Source organism: Meriones unguiculatus, chromosome 20 (assembly GCF_030254825.1).
Source record: "Meriones unguiculatus strain TT.TT164.6M chromosome 20, Bangor_MerUng_6.1, whole genome shotgun sequence".
Lineage (NCBI taxonomy): Eukaryota > Metazoa > Chordata > Mammalia > Rodentia > Muridae > Meriones > Meriones unguiculatus.
This window is the reverse complement of record NC_083367.1, coordinates 29,450,233-29,465,239: the sequence shown is the minus strand read 5'-3', so window position 1 is coordinate 29,465,239 and position 15,007 is coordinate 29,450,233.

The window sequence follows — 15,007 nt, the reverse complement described above, 5'->3', positions numbered from 1 at the left end:
AAGATAGTGTGTTTGGACTGTTTTCTCTGTCCAGCAAAGACCAGTAACCAGTTTCTATTTCTCATTATATCCATCATAGTTTGCTTGTGCCTCAGTGGAAAGCTTGCCTTTTCTCTATTAGGGTTGATATGGATACTCCCTCTGTCCTGCACTGCCACTTTGACACATCCTTCTGAAACCCACAACATAGCTACTTTTAAGCGCATGCTATCAACCTGTGGTACATGATGCCCCTGCCTTGTTTTGAGGTTGATCATTCTCTAAGTCACACCCTCTGTCAGTCTGTCCATACTTTATTTTCGGGAGAGTCTGGGCTCTGGTGATGTGCACTCACCCAAGCCCTCACTCCTCCTCTCCTGTTTTTGCTTCACATTCTGACAAGTTGAAATCCAGAATGTTTGTTGAGTTTATTTCATGTTTTCCAGGCTCAAAATATTTTCTTAAGGTGTTTTGTTTTGTTTTGGGGTGGTGTGTGTGTGTGTGTGTGTGTGTGTGTGTGTGCTATAACACAAGCCTCTTTATAACTTCTGGCAAATTTTAACTCATTACATTTTTACACAATCTTTCCTTTTTATCAATTAAATTTTCCTTTTGAGAATTTGACACAGGTATATAATGCTTACGAGCACACCACAGCTCACCTTCTCACACGTCCAACCTTCACTCCCCCCCACGTTTCTTTCCCTACAAATCTCTCTCTCACATTCAAGTCTATTCATTTTGGCTTGTGACCCTGAGTTTAACAAGGTCCCTCTGTGGTTCCATGAGTTGGAGCGATCCTCTGGAGTCTGCTAGGCTGACCAACTGTTCTACAACTGGAGACAATGTCTCCTCTTCCAGAAACTACAAATAGTCAGCAATTCAGCAATAGGTGCTCCCACGCCCATGAGCCTCTCTCTGCTGCTTCATGACTAAAAGAGCCAGTCTCCTGTGGCTCAGGGCAAGTAACCAGTTGTGAATTTGTACTTGGAATTGCTATATCTAGTCTAGAGGATGACATCCCCGGCCCTTTATCCTATCTTCTGGTTCTTATATACTTTCCACTCCTTTTTCTGCAATGTTCTTTGAGTCTTATAGGAGATGATGTAAGTGTACTATTTAGGACAGAGCTACCAATAATAACTTATTTTTAATGTCTTATGCAGCCACAAATCTCTATATTCATCTGGGCCTTGGTTGGCAGTGACCACATGGAATGGCTATGGAATTTTTCCTTAATAATCTAATTCCATATGAACTCCACTTCTGTGGTGTCTTATACCTTTTTAAACAGTATTTATTATTAAATAAATCACACCCTTTAGCATTCCTATTGTATAGAGATGTCTACTATTATTAATGTGCAATTATCCATTGTTCCAAAAGCTGATGAGTATAATATTGTTTCTTTCATACTCAAATGCTGGCCAACACTTGTTAAATTGAAAAACTACAAATTCTTTATGTTTGTTAATAATTCAGATGTTGTTAATCTCAAAACTGAGTCCAGTAAAAATATGGATTTGGGCATTAGGCTAGGATAGCAATGGTTTACAATTCTGAATGCCTAACAGAGAGCTCTGATGTTCAAGAAACTTTGTCAAATAGAGAAATGCTGTTCTGTCTGTCCAGAGTCTATACAGAACTCCCTAAGAGTAACACATTCCTAAACAAGAGGCACACGACTTTTGAAAGGAAACAAGATGCAGGTAAAAGTTATGACAATTTTATAAAACTGAAACTCAAAATCTTAGCTTACCATACAATTCATGATAAGGAGAAGGAGGAAGAATGGGAAGGAGGAAAGAGAGTGAGTAAAAGTGAGAGCCAGATCTATCCTCATCCCAGATATGCTAGTTAGAAGTTTGGAATGCAGAAATTACTTAAATAATATAAAATCTTACACAAAACTTTTTAAAAAACACTTTTGGAAGATATGTGGCTAGGGATTCCTTCGAGTTTTTTGTTTTTACCAGCAGATAAGTTCTGTACCATAGACACTACATCTACAATGAGATATTCAGAACTAAACATGGATACTCGCCTTAAATAGAGATGTAGAAAGTGTTTTTGCAGACAGCAGAACTGAGCAAATCAACCATCAGTGATAATAATAGGGAAATAGTTTTAAAATATCCAATCTAACATGTATCTAATTTACTTAAGAAGGTTGCATAATATATTTAGTGGAATTTGGGTACATGAAAAAAATTTTCGATCTAGTATGTTTTATAAAATTGTTGAATACAGAAAGGCTAGGAACTACTAGCAAGCATTTGGTATTGTTTGTTCTTGGCTTGTCATGTATAATTGTGTCATATGAGCAGGCTCAAGCCAAAGAGAGATAACTTCACAATGTAAAAGTGGCATGTCAGCGAAACAAAGATTTCTTAAGGTCATAAGGAATGACCAATTGGAGTTTTTGTTTGTCAACCTTGGGGTTAATTACAGTGGAATCATACTTTTCTTAGCTAATGCAAGTCTCTTCCATTTTTCAGAGAAAACTAAGAAACCACACCTTGTTCTCAGAAAATATTTAATAACTGAGAACTGATGAGACAGCAAAATGTCAAGTATTATTTCCCATTTTAAAATTAAAAGCATCAGACAAGAGGCGGAACCCCTGGGCACAGTTAACTTTTATTTAACTTTTATTCGTTCTATTGCTGAATCGCTAGAGAGAAAATGAAAGCTGTCTGATTAAATGTACCTGCTTTAAATTCTGGGTTTTTAAAATCTAAATAACAATAATAAATATGAGAGTGAACCTTTACTCTGAATGTGTGAGAAATAGAAAACCTTTGCCTGCTCTTTGATCACTTCCCCCTGGTGGGCAATCTAGCCGGCCCACAGAGCTTCCAGGCATTCCTGATGGGACCTGATAGACTAGGGTCAGACAGTAGGGGAGGAGGACTTCCTCTTTCAGTAGATTATGGGAAGGTAATAGGGGGAGAAGAGGGAGGAAAGGTGGGACCTGGAGATGAGGGAGGTGGCTACAATCAGTATATAACATGAATAGATGGAAAAAAAGAAATTATAATATATGTATATAAAAGAAAAAAAAAACAAATATAAAACCTTGACCTGTGCAGGCAGAATAGAATCCACGAATTCAGTGAAAATAACTTGAGTGTCAAAACATTGTTATAGGACAACCAGAGAGATAGCTCTGACCTTGCAGATAACCAGCTTCTCATCAAGTAGATCAGGCAGCTCGTAGCAGCCTCTAAGTCCACGTTAAAGGATCTGAGACATCCAGCTTCTGCAGAGAACTGCATCCACATCCACATAACCCTGAGCACACATACACTTACATATATAACATACATGCTCATTAAAGAAACAGTAAAAACATATTTTTTAAAACATTGTACAGTAAGTAAAGGACATAAATTTTGTATTGCCTATGATCATGACACTCTAGGGCTTTGTTTCTAGGTCTAATAGAAGTGACAATAATATTCATAAATCAAAGTGACTTAAGGATTGAGCATGTATTTTGCATATATAAAATTTCTTTTTATAACCATAACAAACCTTAAGAATAAATTAAGGATTAAACAATAAGAAGAGTAATGAGGCATGAGAAAATATTCAAAAAGGGTTCTAAAGTGACAAATGTAGTTTTACATGACTGCAAATTTTGGAGCCATTGACAGTCATGTGATCTTTGCAAACCAGTTAGTCTGAGAAGTGGTGGGAAAGCAGTCTCCTCTCTCATATGCAAGGAATAATGCCTTCAGAACTACATTAGGAACTACAAAGAGCCCTGAATACCCTCCAGATGCTTTTCCTGAGAACAAATGATGTGTGTTAGTGTCCCAAGGCCCTTGTGAGCCCAGCATATGGAAAGGGGAGCACTCACAGGAAAAGTGCCAATTAACTAGGAGTGAAGACTTGGTGGGGGTCATGTGAGATCAAGGTAGGCCAGCTGTTCTCAACCGATGGGTTGAGACCCTTTTGGGGGTCGAGTATCAGACATCCTGCATATCAGATTTTCGCATTACAAAGCAGAAGAATAGAAAAATTATAGTTATAAACTAGCAAAGAAATAATATTATGGGGGAGGGTCCACCACAACATGAGGAACTGTATTGAAGGGTTGCAGCATTAGGAAGATTGAAAACCACTGCGGTAGACAGTATAGATAGGACATATGATTTTGTCTTTAATCTTTTTTTATTTTAATAGTCTTTATTTTTTAATTTTAATTTTTATTAATTACAATTTTTTCACTTTGTATCTCCCCTGTAGCTCCCTCCTTCCTTCCCTCCCAATTCCACCCTCCCTCCCCCTTCTTCATACATGCCCCTCCCTCAGTCTCCTGGTAGGGGAGGTCTTCTTCCCCTTCCTTCTGAGACTAGCCTATCAGGTCTCATCAGGAGTGGCTGCATTGTCTTCCTCTGTGGCCTGGTAAGGCTGTTTCCCCCTCAGGGGGAGGTGATCAAAGAGCAAGCCAATCAGTTCATGTCAGAGACAGTCCCTGTTCCCATTACTAGGGAACCCACTTGGACACTGAATTGCCATGGACTACATCTGTACAGGGGTTCTAAGTTATTTCCATGAATGGTCCTTGCTTGGAGTATCAGTCTCAGAAAAGACATTTGTGTCCAGATTTTTTGGTTCTGTTGCTCTCCTTGTGGAGCTCCTGTCCTCTCCAAGTCTTACTATTTCCCACTTATTTCATAAGATTCCCAGCACTTTACCCAAAGGTTGGCCATAAGTCTCAGCATCTGCTTTGATACCCTGCAGGGTAGAGTCTTTCAGAGGCCCTCTGTGGCAGGCTCTTCTCCTGTTCCCTGTTTTCTTCTTCTTCTGATGCCCATGATCTTTGCCTTTCTGAATGGGGATTGAGCATATTAGCCAGAGTCCTCCTTCTTGATTAGTTTCTTTAGGTATACAGATTTTACTAGGTTTATCCTATATTAAATGTCTAATGTCCACATAGAAACAGAATCGTGGATCAATGGAATCTAATAGAAGACCCTGAAATAAACCCACACACTTATGGACACCTAATCTTTGACAAAGATGGCAAAAGCATACAATAGAAAAAAGATAGCATCTTCAACAAATGGTGCTGGTCTACCTGGATGTCTACAGGCAGAAAAATACAAATAGATCCATACCTATCACCCTGCACAAAACTAAAGTCCAAGTAGATCAAAGACCTCAATATAAAACCAGACACACTAAACCTGTTAGAAGAAAAAGTAGGGAAGAGCCTTGAACTCTTTGGCACAGGAGACAACTTACTGAACAGAACACCAACAGCACAGGCTTTAAGAGCAACAATCAATAAATGGGACCTCATGAAACTGAAAAACTTCTGTATAGCAAAGGACACTGTCATCAGAACAAAACAACTGCCTACAGATTGGGAAAGGATCTTCACCAACACTATATCTGACAGAGGACTACTATCCAGTATATATATAAAGAACTCAAAATGTCTTTAATCTTGGAAGGATTTTTGTGCATTATTTTAGTGGGCAGTGAAAAAGTGCTCTAAGCTTTTGCCTCTGAGCAGAAGACAACAAGAAGCACACTTTCTCTCTATTAACACTTGGCAGCTGAATCTGAACACCATGTATCAGCAAATGCTGTCCCATTTTGTGAATGACTTGACAAGTTACACTGAGCATTGCCTGCACTGGAATTATGAAGCTAGAAAGGAGAGCTCAGCTAAAAGATTTGGGAGAACAAGATTAACCTGATTGAATAGTCAACATTGCTGAAGTTAGATATTGCAAGATGACACCTGAAATTTAATACTGTTTTATGTAAAAAAAAAAAAAAGAAAGAAAAGAAAAGAAAAGGAATAACATATATGACAAAAAAATATTCTACCTGATATATTTAAAGAAGTTGTGTTAGTCCAGTTTTAATTACTCTGATAAAATACTCAAGGCAGGGTATTTTATTTGCTTTTGAGACTGGAGAAGCCTGGTGATTCAGCCTCTGTTGAGAGCTCTCCTCACTCAGTCTCTACTGGACAGGTAGTGTCATGAGAGAAACAGCTGCATTAAGTAAAATCCCATGGTGAGGCAGTTAGCCATCGGTCAAGAAACAGCTTCTCTTTCTCTATGACCAGCCCACTCAGTGCATATGACTACCTCTAGTTCTTCTTGAGGGCAGGAACTCCAAAGACCTTCTTCCTTTCCATCAAGCTACCCTTCCAAAAGTTTTCAGCCCTCCACACTGAGGACCAAGATTCCATCTCAAAATCCCTTGGAAGACAAAAGCATATCTAAGCCATAGCAAGAGTGGAGAGCCAAGGCAAGGGAGAGCAGAGCTGGAGGAACAGCAATGTTGGCCTCATTGCCTGGAGAAACTTAGAAAAATTACTATCAGCTCTGGCTGAAACAGAAATATTAAAGTAATAAAAGAAGAGTTATTGTGGGCATGTCAAGTTACTTATTCATAGGAGAAAGAGAATCATTGGCTGTGTTTGCCAATCAGAGATACTCAAAAGATCACTTAAACAGTTGAAGAAAAACAGAGAGTAAGCAAAACTTGCCTGTCTCCTTAGCTGTTTTGGTAAATTTAGACTATTTAAATTAAATTTCAATAATTAATAATAAGAAGAATCTCACTGAGGCTTTAAAGGTGTGACAATCACAAGTGCTGATATCCTTATTTCCTTTGTTTGCAAACACAGGGACTGAGCCAGAAAATGGAGAATTAAAGAAGTCTGAAAACAGAAAACAAGGTCAATGGGTTTTGCTCTTGCTTTTATTGTTCCCTAGTTCTTTCCCTTTCTCCCAGGACATAATGTTCATGGGTTTTTATGGTAGGAAAAGGAACATGTGAGCAAGAGCCTCAGACAGGGACTGTACTTGTGACTTGTAATCCTATTTACAGGGTGGTTGGAACTCCAGTGGATACAGGAGCTGTGCTGAGTGTGGAAAGTAGAGGAACTTTGAGCCCTTAGTGAGGTCCCACTGAGACTTGGGCCTCCTTCCCAAGAGACATCATTCTATGTACAAAAATATTCGCGTTTTTAAAAAATATTCTGGCTGGGTGTACTGACACATGCCTTTAATCTCAGCCCTTGGGAGACAAAGGCAGAAAGATCTATGTGAGTTCAGGCCAGCCTGGTCTACATAGGATGTTCTAGGCTACCCAGAGATACATGGACAGCTATGTCTCAAAAAAAATAAAATAAAAAATATTCTGAGTTTAAACAGTTTTTATCCTGAGTACTCTCAGTAAGTAATAATCCACCTGGACTCCTCGCATTTTAGAAACTGCCTCCAAGAAGCTAAAGATAGTCTTTTTTTTTTTTTTTTCAAACAAAAAATAGCTAGCATTTAGTGACATAGGGATTTACACGTGGGCATAACTTTTTAATAAAAGTCTATGATCTTTCCCTGGTACAATTTGTTAACATGATGTTTTCCTTGTCTGGGAAATGAAGCCACAGGTATTCATTGGGTTTCTACTCAACTCTAGCATTGCTTTCCTGTCTAGAGTCTAGTTCATTGGCCAACATACTTTTCTCACTTTTAAAAATCTGTTTCTAACTGTTTTTACCTGAATTTAATATATGCACAACTCAGAAGACTAGTACTTAGAGAGGTTCAAAGAGGGCACCAGATACCCTGGAACTGCAGTGTTGATGGCTATAAGCCACATGTAGATGCTTGGGACACTAACCTGAGTCCTGTACCAGAACAAGTGCTCTTAATTACTGAGCCATCTCTCAGGCCCTCCACGTTCCTTTTTTTATTTCTGGTGAAGCAAGCAAAAAGGCATTTTAAAAGGATACAATGCTCTTGATGACAGCACCTGTGTTCCCACCTTTCCTCTGATTTCTGAAACCATGAGCACAATCTCTTACACTTTGGGCTTATGTTGTTAAGTGTGTGTGTGTGTGTGTGTGTGTGTGTGTGTGTGTGTGTGTGTGTGCATATGTGAGCACAGGTACCCTCAGAGTACATAAGAGATACTGGATCCCTGCAGCTAGAGTTGCAGGCCTTTGTGAGTTTCCCAACATGGGTGTTGACACCTGAACATAGATCTTTTGCAAGAACAGTATCTGCTCTTAACTGTTGAACCATCTCTTTATGTCCCAATAACTCACATTTTAAGGGTAATATTGATTTAGTAAACACATTTTATCCAACTTTGAAAAAGTATTCTTTTTGGACAATTGTATATTCTCCAAGAATGAAATCAGCAAAGATGGAAATGAGAGGTATCCCAGAAGCAGAAAGACACACATGGTATATACTCACTTATAAGTGTATATTACACATAGAATATAGGATAAACATACTAAAGTCTGTACACCTAAAGAAGCTAAGCAAGAAGGAAGACCCTGGAAAAGATGCTCAATCTTATCCAGAAAGTCAAAGGGGATGGGCATTAGGAGAGGGAGAAAAACAGGGAACAGGACAGTAGGCTACCACAGAAGGCCTCTGAAAGACTCTACCCAGCAGAGTATCAAAGCAGATGCCTCATGGCAAAACTTTGGGCAGAGTTCAGGGAATCTTATGGAAGAAGGGGGAGACAGAAAGATCTAAAGGGGACAGGAGCTCCACAAGGAGAGCAACAGAACCAAAAAGTCTGGACACATGGGTCTTTTCTGAGACTGATATTTTAACCAAGGACTATGCATAGAGATAACCTAGAACCCCTGAAGAGATGTTGCCCATGGCAGCTCAGTGTCCAAGTGGGTTCCCTAGTAATGGGAACAGGGATTGTTTCTGACAAGAAATCAGTAGCTGGCTCTTTGATCACCTTCCCTGACCGGGGAAGAGCCTTACCAGCCCACAAAGGAAGACAATGCAGCCAGTCCTGATGAGACCTGATAGACCAGGGTCAGATGGAAGGGGTCGAGGACCTCCCCTATCAGTGGACTGGGGGTGGGTCATGGGAGCAGAAGAGAGAGGCAGCTACAGCTAGGATACAAAGTGAATAAACTAATTAATAAAAAAATAAATAAATTTTAAAAAAGTACATACATTTCTAAGAACAATTTAATTAAATAAAAATAGCTCAACTATGTTCACAGCAGTTTTATTTTGTAATAGCCAGAATCTGGAAACAACTTAGATGTCTCTCAACAGAGGAATGGATACAGAAATTGTGGTACATTTATACAATGGAATACTACTCAGCAATTAAAAACAAGGAAATCATGAAATTTTCAGGCAAATGGATGGAACTAGAATAGAACATCCTGAGGTATCCCAGAAGCAGAAAAATACACAGTTTATGTACTACTTATAAGCAGGTATTAGTTGTATAATATAGAATAACCACACTCAGATCTATAGACGCAAAGAAGGTAAACAACAAGGAGGACTCTAGGGAGGATGCTTAAATCTCATCCAGAATGACGAACAGGATAGACACCATAAGCAGTGGAAGAGGGGATAGGATGAGGGTCTACTATAGAGGGTCCTCTGAAAGGCTCAGGACCCAACAGGAGATTGAAGCAGATGCTGAGACTCACAGCCAAACTTTGGGCAGAGCGCAGGGAGTCTTATAAAGGAAGGGGGAGATAGAAGGACCTGGAGAGGACAGGAACCCCACAAGGAGACCAATAAATCTAAAAAAAAAAAAAAAGAAAAAGAAAACTGACTCCATGGGTTCTTCAGAGGCTGATGCACCAATCAAGGACCATGCTTATAGAGGACCTAGACCCCTTGCTCAGATGTAACCAATAGGCAGCTCAGTCTCCTTGTGGGTTCCGGAGTGAGGGGAGCAGGACCTGCCTCTTTCGTGAACTCAGTTTTCTGCTCTTTAATCACTTGCCCCTGGCCATGCGGCCTTACCAGGCCACCAAGGAAGAGGATACAGGCAGTCCTGATGAAATAAGCTAGGGGCAGATGGCTGGGGAGGAGAACTCCCCCTTTCAGTGGACTAGAAGAAAGGAAAGGTGGGAAGAGAGATGGAGGGTGGGACTGTGAGGAGTTGAGGGAGGGGCTACAATTGGGATATACAATGAATAAATTGTAAAATGTATACATAATGAGTAATTAAGAATGTGAAATAAGAAATAAAAATAAGGAAAGCTCCAGAAGGCAATGACTACTTCACTTGTTGAGGAATTTACACAAGTTGACTTATTTTTCCACTCAGTAGCATAGAGCTCCAAGGAGAAGCCTAAGGAATTCTGCATTCTATAAGAACAGTGCAAGAATGGACTGAATCTACAAGAAAATAGGACCTGAAAATCTCTTTGTAGGAAGCGACACCAACATTTTATTTTACAGAGAAAATAATGCACAGAAATGCTCAGGCACTGGAGAACACAGGAAACACATTTGCTTACGAATGAGACAGGATTAAATTCTGGTTCTTGCTAGCACTTCTTCCTGATCCTGCTATCTCGTTTGTAAAAATCAAGCATAATAAGAAGACAGAGTCGTTGAGAAGATTTAACACATTGGTACATACAAAGCACTCCACACGTCTGACCCAGGGTAATTACTACTGCCACTAGCCGTCGTTACCCATCATCACTTTCCAGATCACCATTGTTATCATTCTTGTTATTCAAGATCCTCAGACGCAGCACTAGAACTCAAGCTTCTGTTCATCGGAACTCAATAATCTTTCCATCTGGATTCACACACTCTCCAGACAGTGAACTCAATAACCTTGAACAAGGCTGTGGTTTGAAAACAGTATCTTCTTTAATGGACACTCCTATTGATAATGGAAATTCAGTAAACTCCACCAGGCATGCAGTTTCCACAGCCCCACCCTTAGCATAGGCCACCAGGATGAATACGTCTTGAAAATAGTAAGTTATACACCTTCACCACAGAGCAGTGTTACAGAGCTAGGACACTGAATCCACAACCTTTCCAAGGCAAACTGAAACTGATTTTTTTTTTTTTTTCACTTTTAAATCCAGTCTGCTATTCCTGGTGCCAGTGCTGTTTACTTTCCTCTTATTTGAGCACCAAAACTAAACACTCCCATTTGCACAGCAGTATACAGTGCAGGCCAGAAAGACTCTCACTTAAAAATTGACACCCACAGATGGTGGTGACATAGGTGAAGCCACTGAAGGAGAGATGACAGTGAGAAAAAACAGGCTGGTAAGCACCGGCCTAAGCCTGTGCTCAAACTACAGATTCCCTTGCCAAGTGCGTATGTACTCTTTCTACTACAAAAAGCACACTCCCCTGGGCTTGATTTCTTACATATGTGGACTATTATTTACAAGTGTTTTCACAAAGTGATTTTTATTTGCAGATCACACTCAAGTATGAAGGAGTTGTGGAGGGGAGTTTTAGAGTGCCCAAAGCAGTCCAGCCTTCTGTGAACCAAATTTGTGCTTCCACAGAAATCAGCAGTCCCCGTTGTCTGGGAGGTCAGCGGCGGAACTCCAGCCAGAGGCAAGCAGACACCTGTGAGGACAGTCCTGCCAGTATAGAAGAACACTTTCTATAAGAAAGCTATCTGACAGCGGCGTAAGCAAGCGAGATCCTCTTGCGAGGTTGTTATCAAGACTTCTGTACAGCATCTGATTCTCCAATGTAGTGATCCACAGCCAGAAGAGGAAGAGAAGGTGGAAGCCGAGTCCCTGTAGAAATCAACGGAGTTGTTGGGGGCTTTGCTCCCTTCTTTGTGCCAAATGGGGTGGGACTCTGGCAGCAACACTTTCGATCCATCCTGAAAACAGTTCTGAAGGCCAAGAAATTACTTCATAAGGAAGAGGGAGGGAGGGAGAGGAGGCGGCGGGTCCCCGGGGCAATCCATTTATGCGCTGTGGTATGAGATTTGATTATCTCTATCTGATTTGTGTGATTTCTGATTCTGTTGGTCATAAAGCACTCTGGGGTGTTTTTTTTTTTTTTGTTTTTTTTTTTTTTTTTTTTTTTTTTTTTTTTTTTGTCTGTGGCTCAGTTTTTAGCCTGGTGACCTGCCTCTACACAATACTTGGAGATTCCGATTCCTCAAACAATTCAGCATGATCAAACTCCACATCCCCTTGGGATATGATTTCGTCTTTTCTTACAGTGCATTGTCTTCGCTTTTTAAAATCTGTGATTCTAATTTCTTTTCACCATCAAGCTGAAGCAGAAACCTCAGTTGTAGACGTCGGGGAGAATGTTAATTTGGTATAGAAGAGTGTGAACTGAAGAGCTGCTATTATCATTAACCCTTTGTATGAAACTAACATTATTTTCACTCCACCAGGGATTTAATATATTCTGAAGATGAACGAACTTCAGACTTTTAAACAATCGACAAGAAGTTCCAGGCTGCTGAACATAGAGGTTGTATTTCCAACTACCACATGCGCTAGCTGTAAGCCAGGTGATCTAACAAGTACAAATGTGAAGACTTCATGTGTTTGTATAATTTCCTTAATTCATACTTCTTACAAAATATAATTGTAGAGTTTTAAATACTGAACATTAAAGTCATAAATAAATTAAATTTTTAGAAAAGGAGACTATACAAATACATGTTGAAAGATTTTTAGCATTGGCTTTTTCTTTTTTTTTAGTGTTGTTGATTTGGTTTTTGTTTTGTTTGTTTTTCTGTTGGTGGGTTAGTTTTAAAGACAGGATCTTTATTCACACCCCTGGCTGCCCTAGAACTCACCAGACTGACCTCTAAATCACAGAAATATGCCTACATCTACTTCCCAGAGTGAGAGATTAAAGACACCCACCACCAGGCCTGGCTAACATCAACTTTCATCTCAGTTTACGAACCATTTTTTTTCATTAATATTACAAACATCAAATTGTATTCATTATTTTTAAGATCAAATATTTTCAGATATTTTTTCTTATAAACTATATCATTCAGGAAAAACAGTATTTGTCACATACCTTCATATAGAATCCAAATTTTATTTGAATAGCTTGGGACTAAATATTTCTCCATATCTCAAAAATTAAGTCTTCACAGACTTTATATATTTACTCTAGTGGACAACATATTTTAAATTAATGATGTATATCTTTATTCAAATTGTATTTAAACTATACTACAAATGCACAGTAGGATACAGTGTTTGTAGCTGAACGACTCAACCAGGTGAAAACCTAATGGTCTTTATTCGGAGACCTTATGGAAGATGTTTATGCTTTGGGCAAAGTTTGACTTCTTTTCATTAAGCAAATGAAAGCAGTGAGAACCTCAACCTGATGGACCAGTTAGCAGGTAGGAGAGAGCCCAAGAGCTTAGAAAGATCAGATTATTTCTTGGAGATCAAGACAGCAGGTGCAAAGTGGGAGCGAGAGCTTGTCTAATCAGAGAAATCACCAGCTGTGGGCAGAGGATACCTGTGGATGGAAGACGGAAGAGACAAAGGAAAAGACAGGAAAGGAGGCAAAAGGTTAGAAGAAGGAGAGGTAGAGAGCAGGTCAGAAGCCAGAGCATGCTGTGGCATGCTGGGAATTCTTCACAAGAGCAGGTCAGAAGCCAGAGCATGCTGTGGCATGCTGGGAATTCTTCACAAGAGCGTGCTGATGTAGCTATGAACGTGTGGAGCAAGGTTCTTAGAACCAGCTCAGAGTCATGTGAATGGTGAGAAAAGTCAAGTTAGAGAGGTGTTAGCCTGGAGATTTGCCACTAGGGCTTTTTCAGTGTGGACATGTCTATAGAAACTTACACGGAAAGAAACACTTCCAACGGTCTTACGATGTCATGAATGCTTGTGAAGCCACGTTATCACCATTGCTCTGTCAGAATGTGCAGTGACCTTCTCAGACCACTTAAATAGCCCCAGCAAAGCATGGCTTGGACATAAGGATTTCGGGGAGTCATTGATGCCCCGGTCTCATGCTCACGTACTCAGCAGTATGCTAAGCCGTGTCCCCCTTGTTGACCATCACACATTCTATGCATCTCTTCTCAATGTCATATTGAACCATATCACACTGGCTTGGTACCAACTACGTTAGGGGCATTGAGAGCATTTAAATTAAAAAATGCCGAAAGTTCATTTTTAAATCAGGTTTGTTTTTGTTTTTGTTTTTGTTTTTACCACCAGTTACTAAGCACATGACAGCGTGATGGTTAATATTGCTGTCAACTTATCAGAATTTAGAAATATCTAAAAGACAAATTGTCGATAAGGGATTTTTTACATTGGTTTACCAGAGGTGGGGAGACCCATCTGAAGTATGAGTGAAAATTTTTCATGGACTCTTGCACTGGGCTGAACTAAAATAAAAGGCCAACGGAGCATCAACATTTATCTCTGCCACTTCCTGACAGCAGGACCAGGACAGCGTGACCTGATGACCTGTGCTCCAACTGCCAGGCTTTCTCCACAGAGATGGGCTCTAAACCTTTAGCTGTGACCAAAACAAACTCTCCCTCCTTTAAGGTACAAAGTAGCGGACACTGACAGTCCAACACTACTGGCAGGCAAGTAAGTGTTTTTTACACTCCATAAACACAGGAAGAAAATGTAATGTGTTTTGTAAAACCACAAGACACATGGATGCTAGTAACAATTCTTTCTTGATTCAATCTGAGCCGCATGGAATTCCCAGGCTGGCTCAATTCTGCTGCCTACAGTCCTGGTCATAGAAAACTTCTCCGAATGTTTTGTAGGCCAAACTGAGCATATTTGAGCCCTAGTTTTTAGGGTCATATTAGCCAGCGTGCTCAAGCAGATTGCCTCCTTGTGGAAAAATTCAACAAAAGTCAGAATGATAGAGAAGAGAGATAAGTAGCCCTGGAAATGATTCTTTTCATGGTTTTATTCCATTTTCTTTCATTCTGTTCTAAGACACACTTTCTGAAACCTTTCTAGACTGGTAGGCTTGAGGGGATTATTTTACTTTTTTTTTTTATTTGAAGGGTTTTATTTATTTGGTTGGTTAGGTTGTTTTTGTTTTGTTTTGTTTTGTTTTGTTTTTTGTGTTTTTTTTTTTTTTTTGAGGTTGGGTCTTGTCATGTATCCTGTGCTGGCATTAAACTTACCATGTAGTCCAGGCTAATCTCGGACTTCTACTCCTTATCCTTTAGCCTGCAAAGTGCTTGGATTATAGATTTATACCACCATTCCCAGCAGCCAGTCTATGCCTTAAGTATA